This window comes from Daphnia pulicaria, chromosome 1 (genome assembly GCF_021234035.1).
Source record: "Daphnia pulicaria isolate SC F1-1A chromosome 1, SC_F0-13Bv2, whole genome shotgun sequence".
NCBI classification, from domain to species: Eukaryota; Metazoa; Arthropoda; class Branchiopoda; order Diplostraca; family Daphniidae; genus Daphnia; species Daphnia pulicaria.
In genome coordinates this window covers 35,573,550-35,584,205 of record NC_060913.1, presented here as the reverse complement: position 1 = coordinate 35,584,205, position 10,656 = coordinate 35,573,550, and positions in this window count along the sequence as shown.

The following is a 10,656-nucleotide window of genomic DNA, read 5'->3' as shown; positions in this document are numbered from 1 at the left end:
AAATTTGAACTTAAGTTAATCTTGTAATTTTTTTTAACCATGTATTTTAAAAATAAAAATGTTTAAATACAAAGACACCATTTAGCGAAAAGTTAATTTTTAAACACATTTTTTATATGATCCCTTTATTTTTTCGTGGGCGGGTTTCACTCAGAGTAAGAGAACACTAATATAAATCAAGCTCATTAAAAAAATCGCCTTTAACAATTTTTTTGGGGTGAAAAGGCTAAAATGACTGTACTATAAGAGATGTTTGCCTCGGTAGCGGCGGTGGTCCCATGGGTCGATGGATCCAACCAGTACAATTCGGGTTGGGGGGGGGGGAGCTAGTTCGCTGCCACCATATGAAAGACTTCTCCCGTTTCCCGACCTGCTATCCGAAAGGCTTGACTGCGTGATCAATACTTTCGGCCGGCAGGTATGAGGTCTGGGTTCGAAGGCTTCATGTGATGTTAGCTATTATAGGAGGTACAATGATTTCAGGACTTACCGTCGGTACATGTTACGATGGAGAGGCGGTGGAGTCAAGATGGGGCGCTGAAAGTGGCGATCTAGCGGGCGGTGGTGTTTATGTTTGACGCCAGATGAGAGTGAAGCGGCGGTCGTTCGGACATACGGAGGTTCACGTATGTCCGAAAGAAACTTTGGAAATCCTACATAACCTATATATAACCTTTTTAACAAGCAATCCACCACTCAAGTGCACCAAATCCATGGACCCCACTTTTTTTCCCATTCACTTCACAGTGACATTCTACGACGGGTGAGACAGAATGAGTGAACTGAAGATTGTCTTTTTGTGACGGGTTATATACCTTTCAAAACAGGGTCAAACGTGGTCATCGACAGTAGAGTCAAGGTTAGTGTGGGCCATAAAAAGAAGGGGGGAATTACTTGTATCCAGGCCAGCGAGAGGGCAATAAACCAACGAGGGGAATTTAAACTAGGGCGCCGATAGCCAATCCTTACAAAATTTACCAGTTCCATCCGAGGGGGAAGAACAAGCTGATGGGATTGTGGAAGAGGCTGATAACAGACCGACAACACCAGAAGCGGGAAATAACGACCCTTTCACTGTCAACGAAGACGCCGAGCTTCTTGTCTCATTTCATGGGTGGGATCCAATTAATAGTGACCAACCGCCAGCTGTGCAAAGTCTCCCGCTAGTCAAAGACGTTAATAAGGAGCTTCCACCGCTACCCCACCTCCGAATAGAAAGAAGTAGAACTTTTACAAAGGTCCCAAAAAGGTTAATAGAGGAAAAATAGTAAGATTTAATTCTTATTTAATTTAGTTTTTGCCAACTGCAATAATGGACATGACACTTCTGTCAGCCTTGCAACCTTATCGACTTTCTCTGGCATAACACGACCGTGTTAAAAAAATAAACACAAAAATCCATAAATTTAGAAAATTCCGGATATCAGAAAAAACACACACTCTTAAAAACGGGAAAAATGAAAAACAAATCTTGATTTAGTTCTAGTCCCAGAGATGGAAAGCAGAACTGGACAACAAAATATTAAAAAAATTAGAGGATCAACATACACTATTTTTCCCTTCCGATCCGCGTTGGTAAAAATAGGTTTAAAAGAGCAAACGTTTTTAGCTAACAGCCTAATCCTTTTTCTTCCGTTCAGCAGGACAGAGTAAACGGAGAAGCGACAATTGTTTTTTTTCGTGAAATTTCTTCATCGCAAGCACATGCAGCGTGAGTTCGACAGGCCTATGAAGTCAAACGCCATATTTCATGGGATGTGGGAAGAGGGGATATGCTCCATACGTGACTCTCACAAATGGATGGACAAATCAATTCCAACCCGAGTTTTTTTAATTAAAACGAAATTCCGGAAAACTGATGAATCCGCCACATTATATGTGGGCAAGTGTACGAAAGCAAAACGATTCACCGATGCAGACGGGACCGGGAAGTTCTAACAACGAAACCATTTCAATTGATTCTCTAGTTCCATAATATGACAGTTCAGACACTGACTGCCAAAAAAAAAAGTGGCACAGAAGGAACAGGAACGCGAGATTCGTCGCTGTACTGGGCTTAAAAAAACTGGAAACGACCGAAGTGACGACGACGAACCCGAAATTCGTTCCAGTGGTCGTTCACAAGGAAGAGCGACAGTTAGACTAGAAATGAACCGTGTTGAAGAGAGAAGACCCGACTCACCTTTTCTGTTGGCGTTACTACAGTCACATACAGTGGCCATTATGGCTGCTGTGGTGTGCAGGCTGGCTAGCAGAACTATTAAGAGATAGCTACATATATAAAAAAAAAACATGAATTGAGTTTGCTGTGGTACATGATGAGACTAAAATTAAGACGAAAAAAATGGAAAAATGAGTAAGTTTGAACATTGTCGTGAAAGGGAATAGGTGCCCTTGCGTCACTGGTGCCTGATTGGCGTCCGGTCGACGTGGGACTTACTCAATTATCTGTGTGAATTAAGGCATTCGTCCTTAATCTAGTAAAAAGTCTCGAAATCTATTTGGGAGACGAGTGGCTCGTTTAGGGCGAGCACCCTCGTTGGTATGTTTTGTTCCGCTAAGGCCGGCGCAACCCGCTGGGGGGTTAACGGAGGGGGTAGCGTCGTTTGTTCTGGGACGTTCGCGTCATATAGCGGCTCGCCATGAGTAGGCATTGCCGGATTCGAGTCAATACTGGGTCAAAACTGATAAAATCAACGTCTTGGTCGTTATTCATGACGTCGTCTAAATTGGCCGAAATATCGTCCCCTCTGTGTCCGAATCATTAAATTCATCTTCCTCGTCTTCCTGGTCAGAACTTTCTTCGTCGTCGGAGTCACCGTCTCTTTGCCTAGCTTTTGTTAGTTTAGACTCTCTTAAGTCATCGAAATCGACGCATTCTTCTTCTCTCAAAATCATACACTCTGTTAGTGCTTTCAAGCGGTTAACATGTGTAAGCTGGGTACCATTCCCATTATACGCACGGATTTCCACTGTGTGGTTAGGGAAAACTTTTGAGACGCGAAAAGGTCCTTGATACCTAGGATTTAATTTCTTACTTGTTCCTAGTTTAGTTACTCTTACGTCCAGTAAAACGCGGTCCCCTACTTCAAATTTTTCTTCTGTGCTTTCTGCTGTCGTCTAGCTTCCAATAGATTTTCCTTGGTGAGTTGGAACCCATCTCATAAACGTCGCATCGTCTGGCTTTTGTAGTCACGAGGTGTGATCGACTCCGACTCAGGTATTAAAAACCTGTCGACTAACCCCTTCTTCCTTATTCCTTAGTTGAAGATGCAAATATTGATTTTCTATCTGTTAAAAAATTTGTTAATTGTATTTTGTATTAATGTATTTGATGTTTAATGGTAGGTTGGCATCAAAAGTGACAGCACTGGACGACAGCTCGCGTTCAGCGCATGTTTTAATATTTTCCTTTTCTACTCGACAAATTTATAACGTTCCGATTAACTCATATCGTGGCAAGGAAATGGGCTTATTGGTATCATTTACTATGACAATGTAATGGCAGCCTCATCGCTACTCTTATTGATAAAAGGGTCAATTCGCAATCCACTATTCAGTCCCGGCCCTCTGTGAAGAAAACATGCAAGATTGGGAGGTAGCTGCGCCCCATTCCCTTCAGATTCAACGACAGTGGCGCTAAAAGGCTTTATCGTGATCTTCTCTCTTGTTATGATGGTGGGGGTGGAGTCCGATTTCAGGGGTTGTTTGACTCGGTAAATTCTCCTCTCGCTACCATCAAGGATAAACTTATGTTTGTACAATGCATCTTAACCTAAGATGCATTCTTCGCTAATACTATCGACGACGATAAAAAACCTGCAGAAGATTATCGCCTAAGACTTTAACTTGTAGGGTTACTAGCCCTCGTTTAACTAACTTGGTGTTCTCCACACCGTATAAATCGACCGGGACGTCTGTGGTGAATTTCATCACTACTTCTTTCAATTTGTTAAACACCTCCGTCTTGATTAAACTTCGACCTGCGCCACTATCTAAAAGACCCTGGAATTTCTCGTTGCCTACTTGAATCGGAAGTCGTAGAATTTTATGTTTTATTGTTTCTATTACTTGATTGATTTTCTGCTGGGGTTTCGGACAAGTCCCACCGTTTTGCCCCCTGTTACAATAGGTGGCTTTTAGTTTTCCTGATTCCAGGGATTGAGCTGACCGGCATTCGGTACTGGTGGAGCATATCTAGGATCTACTCGGATAGATGACGAAGGGCAATCATGCGCTATGTGTCCAGTTTGGTGATATTTGAAACAGGTTGGGCCGTTCGGTCCCCAACCGCACTTGTCTGTGTTGTGAGTGGTTGGGTTCCGGCCGGTGACGGCACAATTCGCACAGTAGCGTTCTCCCCTAGGAGGTGGTCCGTGCGCCTGGCTACCCGGGTCGTATCTATTCAGTGGTTGTGGATTACGATAAGCGAAAGGTGGGTGGCCAATCTGAGTATTATTATCGACAAACTGGTTACTATTATGGGGCTGAAGTGGCCTAATTGGCTGAACTGGTTGAATTGGTCGGCTCATTCCAGCAACCTGGAGCTGCAGATTTTTCATAGCTTTTTCGGCCTCTCTTGATTGTTTCATCATATCACTATAACTTTTGTTACTAGCCTTAAGTAAGTTTTTTAATTCTTCTATCTCCTTCTTACTCTCTGATAATTGAGCAGTCTGAGTCATGGCGACCGCATTGACGGCCTCGTGCCCATGGTCTGCAATCACGGTTGTCGACAATTGCTGCGTGAGTTGCTCGATGACGGATTTTAATTCCGTTATTTCATTTTTTGTTTCCCTAATCTCACGGGCATTGGCGTTGGCCGAGATGGCATTGACAAACTCTACACTTCATTTTTCCAATTTCGCCTCGCTCAAAACGGCCGCACATTTTTTCGTTGCTTTAATGAGATCGTTCAGGTTCTTGTAGTCTTTAAAACTCATTCGTTCGCGAAGGTTGGGCTTCAACCCTCCGAGGAACCCCTCCATCAACATTGTTTCACGTAGGCGAAGAACAGCCTGGTCGACCGGTTTCCCTATTTCTGTCGGATAGGCAAACGAATAGAGTTTCTGCAACCGACATGCGTAATCCCTGATAGACTCCTCCGAGTTACGAATACAGTTTTTAAACTCCGTAAAGTACATTTTCCTATTATCTCCCCCGTGAAAACGCTCGTGAAGATTTTGTTTTACTTTAACGAAAAATTGTGCTTCTTTTGGATAATTAAGCAAGAAGGTTGTGATGCAGTCCCCCGCGGCCCCAAAGAGCTTTGAACCCAAAAGCTTTATTCTACCCTCTTCAAAGTCTGCGGTAATGACAACCCGTTCAAAATGCTGGATCCAGTCTTCAAATTTGCCCGACCCTGTCCCACTAAAAGCGGGTACCTGGGCTTAAAGAGCTATTGTTTGCTGCTGCTGGTTCTGCAACAGCTTTTGACTATTATAATAGCTCTGATTAGAGACGGCCGGGCAGTCAACCGGTTGTTCGACGGCTACGGGGGGCAGAACGACACAAGGAGCCGGGGTCGCCTTTCGCGGCCCTAAAGCAGCTTTAGCTTCCGACGCGGGATCTTCACGAGACGCCCGTTTTCCCCGAAGGTATCGGTATAGGACCTCATATGGACTCTGTGACGCCATCACTCGTGTAGGTGGATTGGGAGGCTCTGCTTTAATAGTTTGTTGAAAAGGGATGGTATTTGGCAGCAAAACTGGAAGAGGCATTGGGATTGGGACGGCTTGATGAAAGGGGTTTGATGAATTGAGTTGCCGGGAGGGACCGGCCGGTGGCTCTGGGATTACGTGCGTCGTTTTACGGTTGTCGATGTGGGTCGACGGAAGAGTGTTGGGCTCCTTTTGGTTCGGGAGGGCTGGAGTGGCGACGTCCGAAGGAGAGGGGAGAACGTTTAACTTTACTGTTTGTTGGCCAGGGGTTGTATACAAATTCTGGGGCTTGCCTAATGGCGTCGACGAATACTTAAGAGCGGACGGCGGTTGTCGGCCCGTCGTAGGGGCGACTGTCTCTTTCTCTTTCAATCTGCTTCAATGCGTGCTTCAATTTCCGCGTTACCCTCGTCGGTTTCGGGGTCAATATGGGACTTGGTACTGCCAAAGTTGTCGTTCTCGTCCGACGACTCGGCTTCGTCAACGAGATTGAAATAATTCTTGGCAACGGCCGCTGCTGCAGTTGGTGGGAGAGTCTGTGCAGCCCGTGCCTTCAGGCGGGCACTGGCGCGAACCGGTTGCACACCTGTGACGCGACGAGTCCGACTTCGCGTAATGGGAGTCGAAGTGATGATCGTCTGCCGGTGGCTCGACCGTTTCCACAACGGCACTCAAGTCTGGGTAAATGCGAGGTTGACCCACTGGGGTCCGAGATAAGGATCTGCCTGCGGTGTTGGGCCACTCGTCCTGTCGCCAGGTAGTGGAATCGCCGACCAGGTTGCGGACTGGTCGAGGCGCGTTCAGAGCACTCTTTCCCTTCCTCGAAAATGAAACACGGGCCTCCTCGAACGAAAGCTCCTCTGGAAATGGAGGCGCGGTGTCTGCTGCTATCGTGTCGATATTTGATTCCTCAACGTCGGAATAAAAGTCGTCAGCCTGTTGCTTGTTTTGGTCGGCCAATTTAGGGGAAAAAGGATTTAAAAGCGACTTCCCCAACTTACTGAAAAAACTCCGCTTCCCCAATTTCTCTTTCCGCTCACCCGTCAACGCGCTTTCCATTCGTGGACGTTTAGTTCTCTGACGCCTAGATGGCGCGCGCATTCGAGCGAGAGCAACGCGCGTAACGCAGTGGCGCCACAGTCACGGAAAAATTCAGACGATGAGGAAAAAAATGGACAACCCAAAAATCGGAAATCGAATCCCGGAATTTCCCGATATGGATTCTATCGCCAAAGACCTGTTTGCTGACCCAACCCAACCCAACCCACACCAACAGATGGCGTGGGTTGTTCCTCTCAGAGAGATAGGAAAGTTGTTTATTTCATTAATGTCTTATACGTTTTTTTTCTTAGAGTTAAAAAATTAGGGAATTATGATCATCTTGTACAAGACAAGGTTTTACATAGAGCCGTCGCATTTAGATTTTTATATTGCGATGAAATCATAATTATATACTTGAATTTGTGTTTTCGTGTTTTATTAAACTGCCGTTAGATAGTTCTGACGCATTGCTATAAAGCCGTGCTATATAAACACAGTCTATTATCTAGGCAATCTCGGTCCACTGTTTACGTTTAGTTTTGATTGGTTTTGATAGACCGAGACAGTTCACGCGGCCTTGGATTGGAAATAATAGAAACGAAAAACAAAACAAGGCAAAACAAAACAATTGATGGCTGGCTGCTAATCAACCAAGTTTAAAGAAATGTAGTCAAATGTAGTTTGAAGTATGTAGGCAATCTTTTGATTGTAAATTCTTTTGTGGTACATATAATTTATTTATATATTTTCTCCAACTTATTCTTTAATGCTTGTTTGCTTATTTTGTATCTAGATTGTACACAGTGCCAAAGCATCATTCCCAGCAATGTTGGAATTACTTTCGCTCAAGTTTTTTCAAGAGTTTTTCTACTTTGGCCAATCCTTTAATATGTTACTGCGACAAGAGATCAGTTTGGATCCCCCCTGTTATAGATTGCTTGGACTGTTACTGAAGTTCTTCGCTACCTTTACTACATCTTGAATTTACTCTCTACTGTGCCAGCAATTACATTGGTACAGGTAAATATTACTATTTAAAAATTTTACTTTTGGTTTCATTATCCACTAATGTTTTCATTTGAACAGATATTCTTTTTTCATTATCTTATATCCTATTGGAATAACGGGTGAGCTTATTTCCTGTTACTGTGCTCTACTCTACTACACAGGAATTTTCGGTTTTACTACCAAAGAGGTGAAATAAGAATGATATAGCGATTATAGCCGTAAGTAGGGAGGTTTCTAGTTTCTTCACACTGAATAATAATAATGAAAATAATAACATGAAAGTAAGATAACCGATCCGCCTTCAGCTTCCAAATTTTTCCTTAAAATGTTAGGGGCAAACATTTTTTATGATTGAATACAGATACAGTTTTTCTTTAACGTCATGGGGCTCTGGAGAGGACCTCTGGCGGGCAGAGATTTTCTTCCTATGCTGGGCTGTGGGCTGTGGATAGCCCTTTTATAGCCCCCATCTTCTTCTCTGCTTTCTTAGTTCGGTGAACTTTTAGGCCGGTCGCCTGCGTTCGAGCTTTGAAGCGGTACGCGACGCCATGTTGATGGCTACCACATTTTAAACACGTAGTGCAACCCTTAAAGAAAACGCGTTGGCATTTGAAAAGAGTGCAAGCAATGAAGGAGGCGTAACTAAGAATAAGGCATAACCAACATCGACCCAAATATTTTCTCGCGTTGTACCTCCTCCATTCCTCCTTTATGGATTGTACTTCAGATGTGAGAAAGCGCATCTGAAAGCAGTGAGAAAGCGCAACTTTTTGAATAAAAATATATAGTTATTGGTTATCAATTCAGATTATAAATTATTCACAAATTTGAAATCAATTACAACTTTAAATCCGTGAAAACTCAGAAATATGAAATATTATAAAATGTATGAACACACATCAATTGCATATGAACGCACATAATTGAACATTAGTATAACTACTCATTTACTCTCATCACTCATAACTCTCTACGCCGTTTATTAAATTTGCAGTTTTGTTTTCGATATTTTTAATTTTAATTTTGAATTGCAAACATTTTTCAGATAATTTTAAAAATTTAGCGTTATTCTTTTCTTGCAAATATAAAATTACAACAATTAATAATAAAATAATGCCCGCTGTTGAAGATGACAAAACAGATTTCCAAATATCTAATTCATTTTCAAATTCGTTAATTTCTTTCGGAAGACTCTGAAGAGATGCACATTTGGTCTTCAACACTTTATCTATTTCCGTTTGAAATAGCTTTCCAGCTTTTTGGGGTGACCACCCCCTCTCGATAGGTGTAGGCTGACGTTATGAGGGAGACCACCCCAACAGACCCTAAAGGCAAAGAGGGGGAAATTTTGCTTTCGCGAGCGCTAGGTGGCTTAAGGGATGAAGGCCGGCATGGCCAAAAAACGAAGAAATTTTTTCATTAATATCTCGGCATCTAAGCCGAATATTTTTAAAAACATTAAAATGGTTTGAAGAGACGGGCTATCCCATCATTTTAAACCAATTGGATTATTTTTAGGTGCAGCAGTTGACGAGAAAACTGCTGCACAAAAAACGAAAAAAGTCCAAATTTCGGCTACCCCCTCTCAGTTTTTTTAAAAATATCTCCCAAACTACAAAAGCTAGGCGATTGCGATTTTTAGAAATCGACTTAGCGAAAAATTTTGCACAAAACCCATCCATTGGTTTTTTTTTAGAACCCCCAGCGACGATTTCCGCTACATCAAAAACCCCCAAAACGGTCTCTTTGAGTGGCGGATCGCTTGTTAAAAGTACAAAAAATGTGTTTTTTGTCAAAATTGACGTTTTTCATCTAAAAAAATCAGAATGATCGACCATACGAAATTCTTTCATTTTTACAGGGTGGAAAATTTCTTATATCTTGTTTATCATTAAAAAAAATTGGCACTCTGTTATTTTTTGTTTAGGAAATATTTTATGTTTAATGCCAGCAATTTTTTAACTAAGATTTTTAACTAAGAAACTATAAAATTTTCCCCTACAATAGTCATCAAACACGTTTATTTTTTGCATTTAAGTTTCTGAACATCTCTAGAATCTATTTCAAGTAAAAATTTTCATGCGAATTCGAGTTGAACTGCCAAAATATCATTAATAATTTTTACTGATGTAAGTATTGATAGCATAAAAGCCGGCTACAACAATAAAAATTATTTATAATATTTTGGCAGTCCAATTCGAATTTGCACGAATTCGAATGTTTACTTGAAATAGATTCTAGAGATGTTCAGAAACTTAAATGCAAAAAATAAACGTGTTTGATGACTATTGTAGGGGAAAATTTTACAGTTTTTTAGTTAAAAAAATTGCTGGCATAAAACATAAAATATTTCCTAAACAAAAAATAACAGAGTGCCAATTTTTTTTTATAGTCAACAAGATATAAGAAACTTTCCACCCTGTAAAAATGAAAGAATTTCGTATGGTCGATCATTTCAATTTTTTTAGATGAAAAACGTCAATTTTGACAAAAATCGCATTTTTTGTACTTTTAAAATTAAAAAATATTTCTTTCAACTTAAGCTACGAGTTTGAAATTTTGAACACACATTATTAAGAGCCTCGTTGACATCTACACCCATTTTTATCAATCTGCGTCAATTTTAACTTAACTTTGTATCAAATCAAATTTGGTCATTTTTAAACTTTTTAAGTCTGGCGCCACCAGGTGGTGCAACCTTTGATTTTGTCGCCCTTGGTCTTAAAAAATAGTTTGTCCTTATGGTAACATGATCTGATGATAAATCAACCAACTGACGTATTTCAATGTGCTTAAAAACATTTCAATGATTATACGGTTAAGCGGACTCTTTAAAAAGTCAAACGTTCGCGCCAAACGAACGCGTAATTTTGATCAAAATCACTCTAGGAAATTTTTTTTTCATTTTTATGAATCGAATAAGCCTATCCTAGTGGCGATCAAATCC